At 43.4% G+C, this 21,069-nt stretch overlaps 1 protein-coding gene across 1 annotated transcript in view; it reads right to left on the bottom strand.

The window, feature by feature from the left end:
• setd5 (SET domain containing 5) overlaps positions 1 to 20,855 on the bottom strand; it is a 62,404-nt gene extending 41,549 nt beyond the window's left edge. The window contains 1 exon segment of the mRNA XM_061687026.1: positions 20,397 to 20,855. The gene's annotated coding sequence lies outside the window, so the exon portion shown is untranslated.
• Positions 20,856 to 21,069: the final 214 nt, after the last annotated feature.

The following is a 21,069-nucleotide window of genomic DNA, read 5'->3' as shown; positions in this document are numbered from 1 at the left end:
CAATGCCCACTTCAACCTTTGAAAATATCAGAACGAAATCACTCATATTTTTGGATTTTATGGTAGTTGGAACGCCCCAACTCTCCATTTAACTCACTATAGGCCTACAGAAAAAGTTTAAGGTCGCTTAGCAACACAAAACTGCAACCAAACTTCACCAAAATATAGGTGGTAAACTGTTTGCTGTCAAAGTCTTCCCGACTGATGGTGAGGCTAATGGAGAAGCTAGCTAGCATAGGCCTACAGCCCCACCATAAGTAAATATCTCACTATCCCGTCACCGATCACCCATTGCTTTACTTATTTAAAACCTATTACCAATTCCAGCTGCTAAACTTGTCACAGGAAATAAAAAGAGATTCCATGGTAATGACGTCACATACCGTCATCGTCATGGGTAACTAGTAACTGTATCGGAATACATTTCTTAAGTCACCCTCCCGACCCCCGAGTACGAGGAATACTCAGAAAACCCTCACCGAGTCATTTCGCAAACACGTGCCACATGACAAAGCAAGTAAACGTTGGCAAGACATGAAGAATGCCATCAAATGCAATTCTTTCTGCAGCGTCCTAGCCAAATTTGTATGCCAGTGTGTGCTGGAGTGGCAAACAAAAATCTATTTGGGTTGAATATCATGGAAAAGTTTATTTATTTCCATAATTCCATTCAAAATGTTAAACTTTCACAGGTTATAGATTCAGTGCCCACAATTTAAACAATTTCAAGTATTTATTTATTTTTTCATTATTATTATTGTTTTTTTACATAATTTGGGCCTCCAACTCATAAAACCCACAAAATCAGGAATTCCAAAAATGTGAATACTGTGAAGAAATCAGCCCAAAAATCTTTTAAACTGAGTTTCACACACTGATCATCGACTAAACTCATTAGCACCTCCGCAGGTTTCCCCAGGTGTCGTTAAATTGCTTCAGTTTGGTTCAATTGTCTCAGTTGGGTTCAATGTGGGGAAGACTGCAGACTTGACAGCTGGCCAGAAGACCATCATTGATACCCGCCATAGCATTGGTAAGCCAGAAAAGTTCATAGCTAAGGAGGCTGGCTGTTCACAGAGGACTGTAATCCAAGCATATCAATGGAAAGTCTAGCGGAAGGACAAAATGTGTCAGGAGAAGATGCACTGGCAAAAGAGATGACCGTGGGTGTCAGTGGATTATCAAACAAGAGAAGATTCAAGATTCTAGCAGAGATCCAGAAAGAGTGCAATGAGGTAGGAGTCACGGATTCAAAAACCACCACAAAAAAAAAAAAAAAACACCATATTCAGGAGCATCTGGGAGATGGGCTACCACTGTCGGGTTCCTCGGGTCAAGCCAGTTCTGAGCCTGAGCCAATGAAGGAAGTGTTTCAACTAGGCCAAGGAGAAGAAGGACTGGACTGTTGGCCAGTGGTCCAAGGTCCTCTTTTCCGATGAAAGTAAAGTGTGCCTTTCATCCAAGAATCAAGGTCCAAGGGTTTGGAGGAAGATGGGTGAAGAACACAGACATCCAAACACCAAAGGCATGAAAAAGGTGACCAAAAAAAAAAAAAAAAACATAGTGGGGGGGATTTGCGGGAGGATCCCCGGGGCCCCCGCAGGTATATTTTTTTTAATTGTAACTTAAATTAAGTAATCTGGAAGACTGAAGAGTACAATAAGGCAAAAAATAAATAATCACGCAGAAAAACATTTACACCGCTCAAGTACATGTTGACGTACAAATTTCAGATCAAAATTGTGTTTGTCTGTTTGTTCTGGCCTCCAACTTGAGCCAGGCCCATCTCCACCGGCACCGGAGTCCTGCTTCAAGCTGTGCCACATGAATAGCATCCTCCTCTTTAAGCACTCTCATTCTGGAAAAGAATTGACTAAACTCATTGTTTCACGTCATTTTTTACAATTACCAACTTCAAAGGCTAATCCCAAATGCATCCTCCAAGAAAATGTTACGTTTTTTTTTTTTGGCCATTTCTGAATTTGAAGTTAGTTCATTCTGTGTTGTGACATAACCCCTAACATCGCTCCGTCGCTTAACACGTTTAACATCAACATCCGTAAACTAATTAGATAATCGTAGGCGCGTTTCCTAACTAATACAAGATGTACTCGCGGATCAGCCCTTGTCGCCGATGTAACGTGTGCTTCGCGGTTCCGCTGGGACCACAACGTCAACACGAAAATACAAAAGATCAGTGCAACAAATACGACACTGGCTGATCTGATGAGCAAAAAATGTTGCTTCAACGTAAGAGTAGCAATAGAGGATGTCTGCTCCAGAGGTGAGTAAAGTAGCCCAATATTGCACTCAAGTAAGAGCACTGTTACTTGATGATAATATGACTCAAGTAAAAGTAAAAAGGGGTCCTCTAAAAAATGTAGTAGTATTTAGTAAAAAGTACACAGTGAAATAATTACTCAACTACTGAGTAACTAGTGAGTAACCTCAGATATATATTTTTTTAACCACAACATGAACATCAATAAAATAAAAAATGTTTTTACTGCAAGGTGTTTTCTCAAGTTATAAGTGGGCTGAAATATCCACGTTAGGGCAGATAGTGCCAGACAAATACAACAATACATGAAAGCTGTTGTTTTTGTTTGTCTAGATGTAAACACGAGTAGTGCACCGTTGCCTTCACGGTAACGACGACCTTCCCAAAATGGCCAACACGTAGGCACGACAATCAGCCGGGCTGGCTTATCTAATGTTAATACCTATGCCCGGGAAGCCCAATAGAAGACGACGTGTGAGGTCATGTGCCTTTCTTGTGATGTTTGATTGGTGAACTACACAGCTGAAGCGGCGGGCGGAAGTGTTTTTTCTGGTGTCGTCAACTCCTGTGACTCCAAAGCAGGACCCGAGCGCACAGGCGGAACCTCAGGCCGATGCGCTTTCGCATTTTCGTCCGCCGCGGAGTAATATTCAGAAATTACATCTGTGTGTGTATGGTGGATGTGTGGAACGGATCTAGCTGCCAGAGTTCAAGGAGTACGAAAGAGCCTATGATGACGACAGCGACCCCCCCAGGAAAAACTCATCGTATCTGTACGATTCCGTAAATAGCCTATTTTGAGTTCAAAACGGCAAATTTCGCCAAAAGGCGAGTGATTTGCATGTATGAATAATTACTCAAGTACTGAGTAAAAAGTGAATAATGAGTAACTAGTGAGTAACTTCAGATTTTTTTTTTTTTAACCACAGCATGAACATCAATAAAAAATGTTTTTTACTGCACGGTGTTTTCTGAAGTTATAAGTGAGCTGAAATATCCATGTTTGGGGAGACAGTGCCAGACAAATACGACAATACATGAAAGCGTTTTGTTCGTCTAAATGTAAACAGTTCGCCATTCCCTTCGTGGTAACGACGACCTTCCCAACATGGCTGCCACGTAGGCGCACCAATCGGCCGGGCTGGCTTATCTCGTGTTACTACCTATGCCCGGGAAGCCCAAAAGAAGACGTCGTGTGAGGTTATGTGACTTTCTTGTGTCGTTTGATTGGTGAACTCGACGTAAAAGTCACTAGCGCTTAAACTGGATGCGGAAGTCGAAGTCATCGTCTCGCGTACGAAATAGGTGATAAATAAGCAATAACTGGTAAATAAAAGTAGCGAGCGACATTTAGATCATTGTAATGGAGTAAAAGTACCGTTACTTCTTAACAGCACACGTGTTTTTCTGGCCTCGTCCACTCCTGTGACTTGTCCAAACCAGGTCCCGAGCGCACAGGTGGAACCTCAGGCAAACGCGCTGGCATATTCGTCCGCCGCGGAGTAATATAAAATGTGTGGCTTATTTTTATTTATTTTTTTACCGTGACAAGGACAGTCTTACGCAACCATAACGATGCACACGGTGTGCTTATTTCTCAGTGTAGTCACTGTGTGACATATGGCCAATCTGATGATCTGTAAGTTGCAAAACTTTGAGTCAAGTAGGTGGAAAACGTGGCAAATGTGGCCAGAGAGGAATAAAATGAGAGTAAAATGGATCATCATCATGTACCTAAAGAGAGGAGGGTTTGATGAAGGGAAATGAAGGAAATATTTTTCTGTCAAGGTTTCGTCACGGGCGGCACGGTGAACGACTGGTTAGCGCATCTGCCTCACAGGTCTGAGGACGTAGAGTTGGGCATCGAGAATCGATTGGAACCGGGACTATTGTTGCGGTTCCCCCGAAACCGTACAAATTAAAACATTTCGGTTCCCAGTTTCGATGCCTACAGTCTGCCCGCCCTTGAAAAAGAAGTGGCGAAAACCAACGAAGAAGAACGTGCACGAAGACGTGCTTGTGCCCAATGGCGGCGGTGAACAAAAGTGTGTCTTAACTTTGTTAAAACGAATGACCAGTCGCCCCAGTGCAACACCGCATGGAGCTTCAGTGAGGTCAACTCTCAAGTCAATTGGGTGCGTGAAACACCCAATAAGTCTATGCCAACATTGAGACAGCTAACAAGGTAAACGGTTGGTTGCACCTTTGCACTGATGGTTTTTCGGGTTTATTTTAGTCTTCAAACCAACGTGAGCGGCGATGGGAGGAGGGGGGGGAGCTTAACATTGGGCTAAAACTTCACTGTAGCAACTTTACATCACGACGAATTGGGACAAAATTCACATAAACGTTGACTCACAGTATCACAAACACTGACCTTGTGCCTCATCGGTGGGTAGGGAAAGGAATCAGCAATTTTATAGCCTTTGGTTCCATCCATTTAAAAACAAAAAAATGAATTCACCAGTGCCGTGTGAAATTACTTTTCGCGCCAAAATGCTGAGTTCCAGTGCGTACCCTTCGAAATAAAAGGCTACAAGCTTAAAACAGGAAGTCAAGTTAAAACTTGCACATATAAACCATTTGATGTGATGAAAGAAGTACTCTTCTTTTTTTTTTTTTACTCTTTTTCAATCATAATGACAACAGAAACTACACAAATGACCCTGATCGTAAGTGTACACCCCCTTGAGATTTTGGCCTGATAACACACAAGTTGGCACAAAAGGTAACCATGCACACCTGTGATCTGTCTGCTTGTAATCAGTGTGTGTATAAAGGTTCAGTGAGTTTTCTGGGCTCCTGGCAGACCCTTACACTGACATCTCTGGACTCTAAGTCGCGGGGAAAGCAAAAGAATTGTCAAAAGTTCTGCGGGAAAAGGTAATTGAACTGTATAAACCAGGAAAGGGATATAAGAAGCTATCCAAGGAACTGAGACTACCAATCAGCAGTGTTCAAACTCTAATTAATAAGTGGAAAATGAGAGATTCTGTTGAAACCAAAACACAATCAGGTCGACCAACAAAAATTTCTGCCACAACGGCCAGGAAAATTGTTCGAGAAAAACCCACAGATGACTTCAACTTAAATACGGGACTCTCTGGGGGAAAAAAAAAAAAAAAAAAGTGGTGTGGATGTTTCGAGATGCACAATAAGGAGGCACTTGGACAAAAATGGGCTGCATGGTCGACTCGCCAGAAGAAAGCCATTACTACTGTAAAAGTACACCATTCCAACTGTGAAACATGGAGGTGGGTCGCTGATGTTTTGTGGATGTGTGAGCTCCAAAGGCATGGGAAACTTGGTCAAAAATTGATGGCAAGATGAATGCAGCATGTCATCAAAAAATACGAGAGGAAAGTTTGCACTCATCAGCGCGGAAGCTGCGCATGGGACGTACTTGGATATTCCAACATGATAATGATCCAAAACACAAAGCCAAGGTCGACCTGTCATTGGCGACAGCGGAATAAAGTGAAGGTTCTGGAGTGGCCATCTCAGTCTCCTGACCTCAATATCATTGAGCCGCTCTGGGGAGATCTCAAAGCGTGCAGTTCATACGGGACAGCTCAAGAATGTCCACGAACTGGAGACCTTTTGCCAAGAAGAATGGGCAGCTTTACCATCAGAGAAAAGAAGAGCCTCATCCACAACTACCACAAAAGACCCCAAGCTGTCATTGATGTTAAAGGGGGCAATGCTCGGTATTGAAAACTGGGGTATTTCAACTTGTGAGCAGGTCATTTGTGTAGTTTCTGTTGTCATTATGATTGAAAAAGAGTAAACGCAGTTGTTTGATCATAAATGGCTTCACCCAAGCACTAACCATGAGTGAACGAAAAGTTCTTGTGTTATCATTCATATCTTCTCTGAAAAATGGCCAAGAAATCATAAATTCTGCCAGGGTATGTCAACTTATGAGCAGAACTGTATCTGTATTCCGTGCTGATAAGTTGCAAGGGTGTCATTGCTCCAGGGCTGGGACTCATTGTTTCCATGACGTGTGCATCCCGGGACTCAGTCTCAAGCGTAAAACGATCGATGCTTCTACGACTTCCACATTTTTCATCCGATTCACAACATTCCAACTTCAACATATTCCGAAAATTTACACCAAGGAGAAGGAGGCATCCATTTTTCTCATTCAAAAAATTCCCACACTTCCCACAAATCCACATTTGATACCCAAAATTCCCCATTCACTTCCAATAACACATTCAACAAAATAGTTCCACATTAATTCACATTCCACATTCTAAATGTTCATCTCATTCTGAACATATTCAAAACACATTCCCACATTTAAGAAATTCCTACAATACCCAAAGTTCACATTTTTCACCCAAATTTCCTATTTTCCCACATTAAAATACCCCCCATTTCCCACATATTACATATTAGTCCCGCCTCCAACATTTCTTAACCGATTCAAACTCCCAAATAATTTCCACATTTCCTACATTACCAAAATTCCACATTCGAATACCCACATTTTCCCACATTAACACGCATTCTACATTAATCCCCCTTCAACATTTCTTGACCGCTTCAAACTAGAAAATATTTTCCACATTTTTCCCACATTCTACATTATTTCTTCCCCTTCAACATTTCTTGACCCATTTAAACCATTCGAACTACAAAATGTTTCACTTTCCCAGAATTACCACATTACCCAAATCCCATATTTTTTCAACATTAAAATACCCACATTTTGCCCACATTGACACATTCTACATTATTCACTCCTCCATGTACATTTCTTGCCTGATTCAAACCATTCCGACTTCAAACTGTTCAGCTCATTCAACGTAATTTCATATCAGTCAGCATTTCAGAATTCACATGCAATTTCTTCCGAAAACTGCATAGTCTAGTTAGTTGGAAGAAGAAAAAACACATACCTTTTAATCGCATTTTGTGTTCCAAACAATGTGCAACATTTGCTAGTACACTATTTCCTGGTACACCCATTACACTGACGCACACGTCAGAGCTCAGTTTAGTCAGATACTAAAATTGTTTGAATTGGATGAAACAGCGCTGCGAGGGCTGATGGGAGTCAAATTTTTTTTTTTTTTTTTTTTTTTTTTTGTAAATCTCAGACAGAAGCTTGGAGAAGTGTGCTTTTGTGCAAATTGTTTGAGCATCTTGCCTATGGCCCACGGCCGTGAAGCAAAGCTGTGAGTGGGGAGCGGGACGACGTGTCAATGCATTCCGTTTGTGGACGGCAGGAAAAGCAAAATAAACGAGGGAACTTCATAGGAAAGATTTTTTTTTTTTCTCATTTTCAAACATCCTTTCTTAACGCCACATGCTTTGACAAAAACATAAACCTCGTGAAAATCGGTTGAGAAAAGAGCAAGTTATGACTTATTTTCAAAGTACTATACATGCATTGCATTTCATGGGAACGTAGCCCCACCTAACTGCCCGCGTAGGCGCGTCCGCACTACTGTGCTCTGGTGTATGACGTCTGTTTGTGTCTGCAAAGCTTGTTGCAGCGAGCACACAAAAATTGCCACAGACAAGTGCACCTCAATAAGTTAGAACACCGTCGGAGAGGTCATTGTATTTCAGCATTGCAATTCCAAAAGTGACGCTCGTGAATTATACAGCCATCCAACACAAGAAACTACTTTTCAGAAAGCCAATTCCTTATTTATGTAGTTCTTTCTTTTAAAAACCTGTCATGTTCAGCTGCTCGGTCAAGCCGAATGGAGACTGCATCCCTTTGATGCGAGAACAGTTTTCCTTTGCAACAGTGCAGTTTTATTTTATACTGCCACTATTTTTTTTTTCTATTACAATGGATATTTATTGAAAACTGGCCAGAACGAGGTTTTAAAAGGGAGTGACAGAAAGAAAAGGACACAACAGTAAAAAAAAAAAAAATAAATAAAAAAAAAATAAAAAAAAAAAAAAACATCAGGACGCTACCTTTAAGAAGGATAAGGAAAAAAAAAAAATTTAATAAAATAACCTATGCATAATACAATGTCATATTGGATTCGAGTTTTCCCCCTGTGATGGAAGATTCTTTTAACGATTGAGTAGTTTTATGAGGAGGAGAAAGTTGTTCTACACAGTCTTCCACACCAAAGGCAACCATTATATATATTTTTTTCCAAATGATGTCTGCACAAGATTTTCCAGCAAATAACGAAGCAGAGTCCGACATGAAGCCTTTTTCAGTGGTGGCCTTTTCCACCATGAGCCAAGTTGTGGTGGCCCTGTCAGAACCGGTTACTGGCCTGGTATATTCCTGATATGTTCAATTTGAGTCATTATTTTGTATTTAGCCTCTTTATACTGTATTATTTTATTTGAGACCCTTGAAGAAATTGTTAGTAGTCAACTGCATTCATGGCTAGGACTCTGTTCACCTCACTAAAATCAAGGCATGGCAATTGCACAAATTAATAATAATGCTTCAAAGAATAAATCAATTACAAAATTATAAAAATATTTACTTAGCCATGACATTCCAACAATGCTTTATCTTGTGCCTTGATGTTATGAATGCTGTACGCTATGTATATTATTAGGGTTGGGCATCGAGAATCGAGAACCGATAGGAACCGGACTAACATTCCGGTTCTCCCCGAATCGTTCAAATTCACAAATTCCGGTTCTCAGTTTTGATGCCTCCCGTCCGCCGACCCCGAAGTAGAAAGTGGCGAAAACCAACGAAGAAGAACGCACACGAAGACGTGCTTGTGCCCAACGGCAGCGGTGAACAAAAGTGTTAACTTTGTTAAAATACATGACCAGTCACCTCAGTGCAACACTTGGCTTAAGATTATATTGTACAAAGGAGGCTTTCACCAGGTGTAGAAGTCTCATGCACTCCATCCCGCTCCGAGCCTCTGCCTACTCCGTGCAGAATTTAAGTCAGTTGGGTGAGTGAAACAATAAAATTAGTCTATCCCAACATTGAGACAGCTAACAAGGTATACGGTTGGTTTCACTTTTGCACTGATGATTTTTAGCGTTTATTTTAGTCTTCACACCAACGTGACGACAGACACAAAAATAAAATATAAGTTGTCTCATCGGTGTATTGGTAAAGGAATCAACATTTTACTATAGCATTTGGTAAAGAATGTTCATTTCATGCATCACTAATTTTGAGATTGTTATATTTTGAAATACCTGCAAGGACAAGTAATTTATTGCTTTGTGATGATTATACTCGTTAAACTAGTAGTGTCGCTAGTCTCCACCACTGCTGTTTGTTTGTAAACATCACGTTAACTGCGGCGCACAGCGCGAGAGCGCTCGTGCTTGTTTTACGAGGAAACCATGAACCGATTTGTAGCCTCGCAATATCTGGTCCACAGCCCTACAACCGATGTATCTAAGGGTTGCTGGCAAATGTTGTATCGATAGTCCAGTCTGCTGCCGACACAGTCGTCTCTCTCACCTTTACGATAGGATATCCGGTCGCTTCACGTTATCGTTCCAAACCCTAATGCCGTCCAGGTGCTGCCAGATAGATGTGCTGGAGCGGGGCATGGAATGGACTGCTGGTATAAGAGCGGTAAAATCGGAGCTATTAGATCCAGTCCGATCCGATCCGGTACTCGCTTTCGACCGATTTCAAAGATTGGATCGGGACACCGCAAATAAAAGGATTTTACTCTGTGTCTATTGAATCTGTAGGTTTTTTTTCTTATAGTTTTTTTAAACTGAACTCCAGAAGTGCATGGTTTTCTAATTCCCATTGACTCACCACCTGTGAAGAGGCCATAGGGGCCGGGTGCAGTGGGAGCTGGGCAGTGGCCGAAGGCAGAGAACTTGGCTATCCGAACCCCGGCTACAGAAGCTGACTCTAGGGATCTGGAACGTCATCTTTCAAGCAGGGAATGACCGCAAGCCGGTGTGTGAAGTCGAGACGTTCGGACTAGATATAGTCGGGCTGGCCTCCACACACAGCTTGGGCTCTGGTACCAGTCCTCTCGAGAGGGGTTGTCTCTCTCCCACTCTGGAGAGGCGCTAAGCAGGTGTGCCACAACCAGAGCCACAACCAAAGCGAAACAACCAAAGAGTCATTGATGGAGTGGGCGACCGCAGCAGCCACTTAGCTAGCTAGAAAGGAGGCAGATGTTCCCTGCCAGAGGTGAGAGGCCCTAAGCAGGTGTGGGTGTACTTGTTGCCCTGCGGCTCGGCGCCTGCACATTGGGGTTCACCCCGTTGGACGAGATGGTAGCCTCCCTCAGCTTTCAGGGGGAGGGACAGGTCCTGACTGTTGTTTGTGCCGATGTACAAAACTGCAGTTCAGAGTACCCACCCTTTTTGGAGTCCTTTTGTTTGGCCTCTGGGACTACTGATGTAGTTGATTGGTACCAGCTGGACAAGCGGAAGGCAGCTTTAGTGGTCACTGAGGCAAAAAGGGGGGAGTTCGGTGAGGCCATGGAGAAGAACTTCCAGACGGCTCAGAGGAAATTCTGGTCAACAATCCGGCGTCAGGAGGGGGAAGCAGTGCACAATCAACACTGTGTAAAGTGGGGATGGGGCACTGCTGACCTCAACTCGGGACGTTGTGAGTCGGTGGGGAGAATACTAAGAAGATCTTAATTCCACCGACACGCCTTGCAATGGAGAAGCAGTCTGGGGTTGAGGTCACCTCGGTGACAAGGCCCTGGGGGCGGATGAGATTCGCCCGGAGTCCCTAAAGGCTCTGGATGTTGTGGGGCTGTCATGGTTGACACACCTCTGCAACATCGCATGGACATCGGGAACAGTGCCTCTGGACCGGCAGACTGGGCTGGAGGTCCCCCTTTTTAAGAATGGGGCAGGAGGGTGTGCTCCAAATACAGGGGGAATGACACCCCTCAGCCTCCCTGGTAAAGTCTATTCAGGGGTGCTATAGAGGAGGGTCAGTCGGGAAGTTGAATCTCAGATTCAGGAGGAGCAGTGTGGTTTTCAGTGGACCAGCTCTACACCCTCAGCAAGGTCCTCGAGGGTGCATGGGAGTTCGCCCAACCAGTATACATGTGTTTTGTGGACGAGGAGAAGGCGTTTGACAGTGTCCCTCGGGGAGTCCTGTGGGGGGTGCTTCGGAGGTATGGGGTACCGAATCCCCTGATATGGGCTGCTCAGTCCCTGTACGACCGGTGTTTGGTCCGCATTGGTGGCAGTAAGTTGGATCGTTTCCGATGAAGGCTGGACTCTGTGCCAAGGCTGCCCTTTGTCACCAATTCAGTTCATAAACTTATATGGGCAGAATTTCGAGGCGCAGCCGAGGCGTAGAGGTGGTTCGCTTTGGTGGACTAAGTATTGCGTCTCTGCTTTTTGCAGATGTGGTTATGTTGGCTTCATCAAGCAGTGATCTCTAACTCTCACTGGAGCGGTTCGGGAAGTGTGAAGCGGTCGGGATGAAAATCAGCACCTGGAAAACTGAGACCATGGTCCTCAGTCGGAAAATTGTGGAGTGCCCTTCTCCAGGTCGAAGATGAGATCCTGCCCCACGTGAAGGAGTTCAAGTATCTTGGGGTCTTGTTCAGGAGTGAGGGAAGAATGGAACGGGAGATCGACAGGCGGATCGGTGGCTCGGGCATCTGCTTAGGATGCCTCCTGGACGCCTCTCTGGTGAGGTGTTCCGGGGACATCCCACCAGGAGGAGACCCCGGGGATGACCCAGGACATGGATGAGAGAATTTAGAATGGATGAACTTGACTGGCCTGCACAGAGTCCTGCCCTCAACCCGATAGAACACCTTTGGGTTGATTTCGAGTGGACAGTGAGCCAGGCCTTCTCGTCCAACATCAGTGTGTGACCTCACAAATATGCTCTTCGAAGAATGGGCAAAAATCCCCATAAACTCACTCCTAAACCTTGTTGAAAACCTTGAAAAGAGTAGAGAGGGTAGACCAACATCATATTAAAGCATATGGATTTAGAATGGGATATCACTTAAAATATGTAAGTCAAGCCAGTGTGGCAATATAGTGTATTCTGAATTGTATTTTTTTCCCACTGGATATTTGTGTTTTATTGTAGGGTTGCACCAAGTACCAAAACGGAACCGTGAGTTTTAGCTGGCAACCATTATTTGGTACTTCCATTTTTAAGTCCCGGCATTTGAAAAAAATAAAATAAAAAATGCAGTGGAATTCTACCACCAATTCAAAGAGGTACAGGTTAATTTGTAAAACATTTCTATCACTTCCTTCATGTCAAGCGTGCGTGAATTATTTTATGATAAGCATCTTATTTATTGCCCACCAGTTTCATTTGACGAAGCACTGCTTGTAGCGCAGTATAGCACACGGTCCCGAGTTACGCAGATGCATTGGGTCATTAGTAGGGCTATACTGTCCACGAATCGGTGGCGACTTGACTTGGGATTCGAGTGGGTGTGGAAAAGCGATCAGCAAATCAGAATTTTCGAACTCGAATCAGGACAAATCTTAGAATATCATACTACTTTATTCTGACAAGAGCTGTAACTGCGGCCACGCGGCAAATACAAAAAATACAAAATACTTTGAGATTGTGTTTACGACTGACAGCATTTGGACTTAAGGCCTCTTTATACTCCCACGCTCGCGCGGCCGACAACGCCCGCATTGCATCACGTGACCGACGAATTGGCCCGCGCGGCCCCTTTGCGTCACTTGACGCGCACACGGCAAAAAGTGTTGCTGCGTGTAGAATGCCGCGGAGATCATCTCTCGTGACGGATCCGTTTTAGTCGCATGCTGTGATGATGTCATCCGCGTTCACCGAGATGATGATCTCCGTGGAATTAGGCGTCCGATAGCCAAGCGCGAGGATATTTTCGAGATTTAAGTTAGTCGTCGTGTGCATTTTAGTTATGGATAGCTAAGAAAATAGTGTGTTTTGTGTTTCATTAGACATGACTAAAACAAAGGCTGAAAATTAGTCGACACTTATGACATGTACCCTGACTGAATCAAGTGTCTTGGCTATTGACTTGCCTCGTGTTCCCAAGCACTGTAAGTTTGTTAACGATAAATATCTGTTGCCGAAGCAAAAATAGTGTATTTTAGCTGGTTCTCGTGAACAAAAAAGTAACTATTGGAAGATAAAGTAACTGTAATCTGACTATTCTACTATAAAAAGTACTTATGGCGTCGCTGGACCACATTTTCTGAGTAACGCGTTTTGTAACGCGTTACCAGCATCACTGATTTCAGGTCACCGTGGCACCAATAGAACCCCTTACTCCTCTAGAATCACATTGGCACATCCCATCTGTTCTCCATCCAATTAATACAAGATGTACTAGCGGATCAACTCTTGTCGGCGATGTTACGTGTGCTTCGCGGTTCCGCTGGGACCGCAACCAGGGTCACGACCCGCCGCACCTCAATGCGAAGATACATAAGACCAGTGCAACAAATACGACAATGGCTGATCTGATGAGCAAAAATATTGCTCAAACATAAGAGTAGCAAAAGAGTGGATGTGCGCTCCAGAGGTGGGTAGAGTAGCCAAACGTTACTTGACAATAATGTGACTCAAGTAAAAAGAAAAAAAATACTTGAGAATAAAAACTACACAGTAAAATAAATACTCAAGTACTGATTAAATAGTGAGTAAACTTTAACCACAGCATGAACATACATAAAAACAATTACAAAATAAAATGTGAATATGCAAATTCTGATGTTGCTGTGTATGTGCGCGCGCGTGCCCAATGGAAGACGTGTGAGGTCACATGACGAGTGAACTAGGCTTAAACGATTGGCGCAAACAGCGCCCAATGCGGAGGTCGAAGTCTCGCGCACGAAATAGTTGATAAGTATTCATTGATAAATAAAAGCAGCGATCGACATTTAGATCATTGTAACGGAGTCAAAGTGCCGTTATTTCTTAACAACAGCAGCGGAAGTGTTTTTTCTGGTCTCGTCAACTCCTGCGACTTATCGAAAGCAGGCGGAAGCTCAGGCCGATGCGCTCACATGTATCAGTCCGCCGCGGACTAATATTCAGAAATTCCGTGTGTGTGGATGGTGGATATGTGGAATGTATCTAGCTGCCAGCGTCCAAGGAGTACGAAACATCCGATGACGTCAGCGGTTGCAGCGACCCCCCCAGGAAAAACGCATCGGATCTATACGATTCACGTAAATGGCTTATTCTGAGTTAAAAACGGCGGATTTCACCAAAAGGCGACTGATTTGCGTGCGTGTGTTGTGTTGACTAATGCACTAAAATATAGAAATATTCATACATATTTCTTGAAATACATACACAGCTCAATTTGGCCTCGTTCATGTCCGTCCTCCTTTCCTGCGTCTGCCATTCTTCCTATGACCGCCGCCGCTCAGATTCTCACTGAACGCCTATGGGCCCGCGCTAGCCAATAGGTGACCAATGCCAGTACTAGGGGGGCGGTTGGTGATATGCATCTAAAATCGCTTCTGATTGGTCAAACTCAGATTAACGCCCCCACACGTAAAGCATAAAGCATACAATACCATATAACTGTACGTACAGCATTAATTTATCGCACGTGCCAATATTGCAATGACGATATTTTTTCTCCATATTGTGCAGCCCTAGTGAGTGTCATGACTGGGTGTAAAAGGAGTCTCCCCGAAAGGCTCAGTTGTTCAAAAGCAAACATGGGGTTAAGTTCACTGCATGAGACAATAGTCCAACAGTTTAAGAACGTTTCCCAACATTCAATTGCAACGAATTTAGGGATTTCATCATCTACAGTGGATAATATCAACAAAAGATTCCGAGAATCGGGAGAAATCTGCACGTAAGCGGCAAGGTCGTGAGGCCCGTGACCTTCGATCCCACAGGCGGCACTGCAGGGTCCGACATTAATGCCGCCGTGTTGGGCCACCACCTGCGTATTGACTAGTGGTGTCACGGTACCAGGCAACAAAAACCAACGTTTTTAAATGTACGTGAACATACCTCAAGCAAGCCTTGAATGAAAGTTCTCTCCCGAGCACCGGTGACCACCAGCACACGTTTTTTCCCCCATTTTATTCTTATAATACACACGACGCGATCAATTGTTGTTGTCGTGGCCGTGGTAACGAGTGTATCCGGTCGCGTTTGAGTTGACAAGATAAAGCCCAGTGATCGTAAAAGACGGGACGCGGTGGTATCGGAATACAAGATTTTATTGCAGTCAGTCTGACATAGTGCAATCGAGAAAGACCAAATTTGTCGTGTAGTCTAATCCAGGCATTACGGGTTGTCTGCCCCACACCCCGACATGTTTTTGTCATGTCAACTTTATTGGGTGTCAGATAGTTACAGTACTACATCAAAAGACATGCGACAAGGCTAAAAATAAACCAGCTTTTGGATTCAAATATATTGTACACAGTAAATGTCTTCTGCGAAGCCGGTCAATGACGTCATAGATCGGATCGGCGAATTACGACATTAAAGCCGATCAGCATAAATGCCAATTATCAGCCGATACCAGTCACCTATAATTCAGTTTTTGTTTTTTCATAAATCTGCAAAAATGTCAATGCGGGGTGTTGTGTGTACATTAATGAGGGGGATTTTAGCAAATGGTTGCAATATAGATAGCAATAGAGTGAAAGCTTTAAGGGGGTCTGAATACATTATTTAGTTTGTATATTTATTCAAGCCCCTCATGGGGAAATCTGTCTCCCACTCTGATGTATACTTCGTGTTGCACACCACACACAGAACCAGATCACATACATGCAGACATACAAGGAGATATTCAGAGTGAATGAGGTGCACAGAGAGTGCTGCACCACTTGAGCTGGGGCGGTTGCTCAAGGCCACCTTGACAGTAGCCAGCAAGCAGACGAGCATCTCAGTGGGTAAAATACATGTGCAATAACATATAATACATGAGCTGTGTTACCTCGCAATGTGTTTTCTATTATCGGTGCAGTTTGCAGTGGTCACACCAATGGTGTGCGATATGGACAAGATTCTATATCGCAATACAGGTTATTTTATCAAACGATAGCGATATGTATTCCTATTCTGTATAGTATTTTTCCTTAAAATGACATGAAATTAATGGGAATTTTCTCCTCTCTTTTCTCTATTTAGAAAACATTTTTTGAATGAAAGGAATGAAAATGAATAAAAGATAAAAATAGAATAAAACACATATTTCCAGGGGAAAATACCAGGTAGTGTACCGGTCGTACAACGATTTTTCAAGGAATGGTCACTGCTGTTGTGTACATTGTAATGTAATGTCCAATGTTTACATTCATGCTCCTCGAGCAGCGCTGGAAACGGGTATTTGCGAGTGATGTAAACATGTTACAGCGCAGTACTGTGTTGCTAGCAGTTACATTAACCTTCATTCATCGTTCATACAATGTTAGTGTGGCGCGGTTAAAATCACCGTTGTAACGCAAAACCTCAAACTAATAATGGCCCGACCGATTCATCGGGTATTTTAGCCCTTTTTAAAATTAATCAGAATCGCCCGCAGTTTTGCAGATGAAATGGTCATATATTTAAAAATGTTCATGAAAAGGTTGATTGCAGTTAAACACCCCAAAATGAGAGCAACAAAAATGTCTTGTAAATTTTACACATCACAGAAAAGACCCGTTAACAAGCTGGACAATGAATGAATCGATTTTTTAAAACATCGCAATGTGGAATCAGGCTTCAAAATGGTCACGAATTGAGACGTTCTTTTAGGTTCCAGGCGCTGTGGCCAGGTCGCTGAGAGCTCTGAAAATCCCACCTCCCCGGACCTTTCAGCTGTCAATCAAATACACGGAGGCTGCTTTCTTCTCTCACGGCTCGTCAGCGGAATTTCCACTGACGGAGATGGCACATGCTCCCACAGGCTGCAGGGAAGCAGCCTCCGAGCTGGCATAATGACCACAAGCCGCGCCCGCCAGGACAAATTTCCCTCCGTTGAAATTCAGCGGGACAACGCGCTTCTGTAGCCACTTAGGGGTGCGCCATATGCGGCCTCAGCGTGCGACGCGCACTGGTCCCCAGTGCATACATTTTTCTCCTCCTCCTCGCGACGAGCGGTTGGGCAACTTTGAGGCTGACGGCTGTAACGCTGTTTTACCGGACCTCCAGCTGCTTCTCTCACCGCATTCGGGTTGGCAATGGGCCGCTGGGAGGCGGGTCTCGTCCGGTCCGGATCTTGTCCGGCTGCTGCCTCGCAACCCAACTTTTGCGGTGGCAAACGGCGAGACACGCGGCCCAAATACACAACACATATTACAAAACATAGTACACGATATCGTGCCATCATCATGGCACGATATCAATTTGTCTAAAAAAATAGTGCCTAACTTCTGAGCTCACGTGACTTGTAATGTGAAAGGTGTCACAAATGACAGACTAACTGCTTGGAAAGGCTCACATCACGGAGTACATGAACTGAGCAAAAGTAGGAATTATTTCTTGACTACTACAACCAGGATACACCAGCGCACAGCTATTGAGTCAGAAAGTGTCTGAATCTAAAATCGCTGACAATAATGCTAAATCGGGCCAATTGCATTTTCTTCCCGCACAAACGTGCCTACTGTACTGTAGTGTACTGCGTGTTCCAATTCTATCACAGGAAATCACCTGAACTCGTGTTGGTTGAAAACGTTTCGGATGATGGCAAGACAATGAATGTCTATCAGATTTCACTTTGACGAAGCTCGATTGAAAACATTTCGATTCCGCGGCTTGACTTGCACTTGCACTTCAAACAAAACGGAGGCTAAAACAGGAAGCAAGAGCTCCCCTCTAAAATACCTACGCATTTATCTTCACCGCCACCGAGGCTGGGGGTTGGTAGGTGGGGGAGGAGAACAGCAAGTCACCAACCAAGCGGATCTGTTCAGTCGACGACCCACACGCAGGAGGGGGGAAATGCACAAATAGAGGAAAAAACAACAGAGCCTTTGAGTTGGATTCACACGCCCGAGTGAAGTTAGGAATGTAACCAGAGACATATGCTAGCAAAACACCGAAGACGGACATAATTTTATACACACACACACATTTTTTTAAGGTAACGACAACAGCACCTGGTCGCTTTAGCTAACACTAACTGCATCGTGGGTATTTGATAGGAAAACTCGACTGGGCCACAAAATGTTTGGGCTCCAACAAATGGCACTATACTTGGATCATAGGTGTATGTACAAATATACAACGCAATGATGACACATCATCGCTTGATGTATATATATATACATATATATACATATATATATATACATATATATATATATATATATATATACACACACACACGCACACACTAGACTTTAACCAATTTTATCGGGCTGATCGGTATTAGCCAATATTGAGCATTTTATGCTGATCGGCTGATCATAATTCGCTGATCCGATCAATGACGTCATTCATCGGCTCCGCAAAAGACATTTACTCCGCGTCGCCGTGTCCACAGTATATATGAATCCAAAAGCTAGTTTATTTGTAGCCGCGAGTCTTTTGACCTAGTACTGTAAATATCTGATGGCCAATTAAATGATTTTTTTTAAAAAAACATGTCGGCGGTGCGGGACAGACAACATGTCTGCGACAGGCAACACGTAATGCCCGGATCAAACAACAAGACAAATTTGCTCTTTAACGATTGCATTGTCAGACTACTGCAATAAAATCTTGTATTCCGATACCACCGCATCCCGTTTTTTACAATCATTGGGCTTTATCTTGTCAACTCAAATGCGAACGGATACACTCGTTACCGTGGCGACGACAACAAGAGTGGAACTTTGTAATATAAGGACAAAATATTGGGAAAAACGTGTGTTGGTGGTCACCGGTGCTCAGGACAGGAGAGGATGTTCCTTTAAGGGTTGCTTGAGGTATGTTCACGTACCTTTAATACGACACGGCTCACAAGCAGGCAATAAAATGTTACGTAGCCTAGCAAGCCAGCGGTAGCACGAACGGTTGGACGTCAACATGCCGCCGTTCTGTCGAATCGCGCTCTGAAGTTTAGGTGTGGGTGAAGTCATTTAATTAAAAATAAAGTAATTGCATTACAGTAAGTTAGCACCCATTATTTCTGTCATGTTGTAATGTTGCTTTGACCTGACGGATTAGAATACACGATCTGACAAGAGCAGTGATTTCCAACCTTTATGGAGCCAAGGAACATCTTTTACAATTGAAAAATCTCACGGCACACCAACAATGTCACAAAGAGTGGATACATTAAATACTGTATTTACTTCCTGCCATCTAATAGAAGACCATTCATTTGTTCTGCCTGTCACTTTGCCTCACTGGCATGAATAGAGGAACAAAGATACATTATTTATTGTAAATAGATTTTTTTTTTTTTAGCAATTAAGTACACAAGTATATACAGTAAATGAACAGGTCATATAAATAGACACATTCCTCCATCTTGTGATCGGATCATCTTGTGATGTGTGTGTGTGTGTGTGAGTATATATATATATATATATATATATATATCAGAATCATCTTTATTTGCCAAGTATGTCCAAAACACACAAGGAATTTGTCTATATATATGTATGTATATATATATATATATATATATATATATACAAACACATATGTGTGTATGTATATGTGTGTATATATATATATAGAGAGAGAGAGAGAGAGAGAGAGAGAGAGAGAGAGAGCTCACACACATACATATACATATGTGTATATGTATATATGTGTGTGTGCTCTCTCTTTCTCCCTATATATATATATATATATAGAACACAGACACATATATGCAAATACACACACACACATATGTGTGCGTGTGTGTATATATATATATATATATATATATATATAAAATTGCTATATGAGCGTTGGAGATCGCTATATTTCTAAGAAAACAACAACAACAACAACACGAGGAGCTCCCAAGAAGCCACGAAGTCCAGTCCCAAACCAGGAGAAGCCCGACATGATCGACTCATGTTTGAGGGACATTCAGGTCACCCGCACAATCGTGAAAAAGGAAAGACAGTGGACGCTATCCGACTACTTCTGCTCAACTTAAGTGGATGCTAACTAGTTAGCTAGCTAGGTTAGCTTCTTAGCTCTGTCGAGATGACTGCTATCATGAGAACGTGTCTGCTTATATTGTTAGTGTCTCGCACAACTGATTCTAGTGTTACAAAACAACGAGTCACTCACCTAAAGATGCATCATAATCTTGCACAAACGAGGCAAATTCATAGAATTCCTTGGAGTAACCCAACATGAATTCCAATCAAGCCACTAGGCCCGTCCGTCGGCCGCGGTGTCTCCTGTATCCTTTGCCTTTAAAAGTAGCTCGTTCTCCAGCAGTAGGAAACAAACTTCTCCGCGGCTCCCACCAAAAAAGGGAAAGTTAAATCCCCTGTTAATTCCAAATGTGTTACTTCCATTGGATGCCTCCGATATATTCCAGGTTAATAACTCGATTGATTTCAAAGTACCATGTATTTGCAAATGCAATTTTTTTTTTTAATAGGGGGTACTGCTGTATATGTTACAGGGCTCTGATTCTGTGTCGGATCTTTGCATTGGAGAAGCGCCCATCCCCCCCCCCCCACCCCTCCCCTCCCCGTCCCTTCCCCCTCGCCTCGCCGGCATCGACCGCGGGTCCAAGCGAAACTGACACACTGCCACGCCATGGGGTTTCCCTGGCGACCGTGCAGGGGCTCTGGATTGGGTGGTGCTTACCACGACATCGGTCTACGTCCATTGATTGGCTACTCGTGTGTCAGTCGCGGGAAATGCAGCCGTACCTTTCACCGATTGGCTGCGAGTCAAACGTCGATTGTTTTTTTTTCACCGAATAAGCCAACAAGGGGCGTTATTTGCT

Source organism: Phycodurus eques, chromosome 10, assembly GCF_024500275.1.
Source record: "Phycodurus eques isolate BA_2022a chromosome 10, UOR_Pequ_1.1, whole genome shotgun sequence".
Classification (NCBI taxonomy): Eukaryota; Metazoa; Chordata; class Actinopteri; order Syngnathiformes; family Syngnathidae; genus Phycodurus; species Phycodurus eques.
This window is presented reverse-complemented; position numbering and strand designations above follow the sequence as displayed.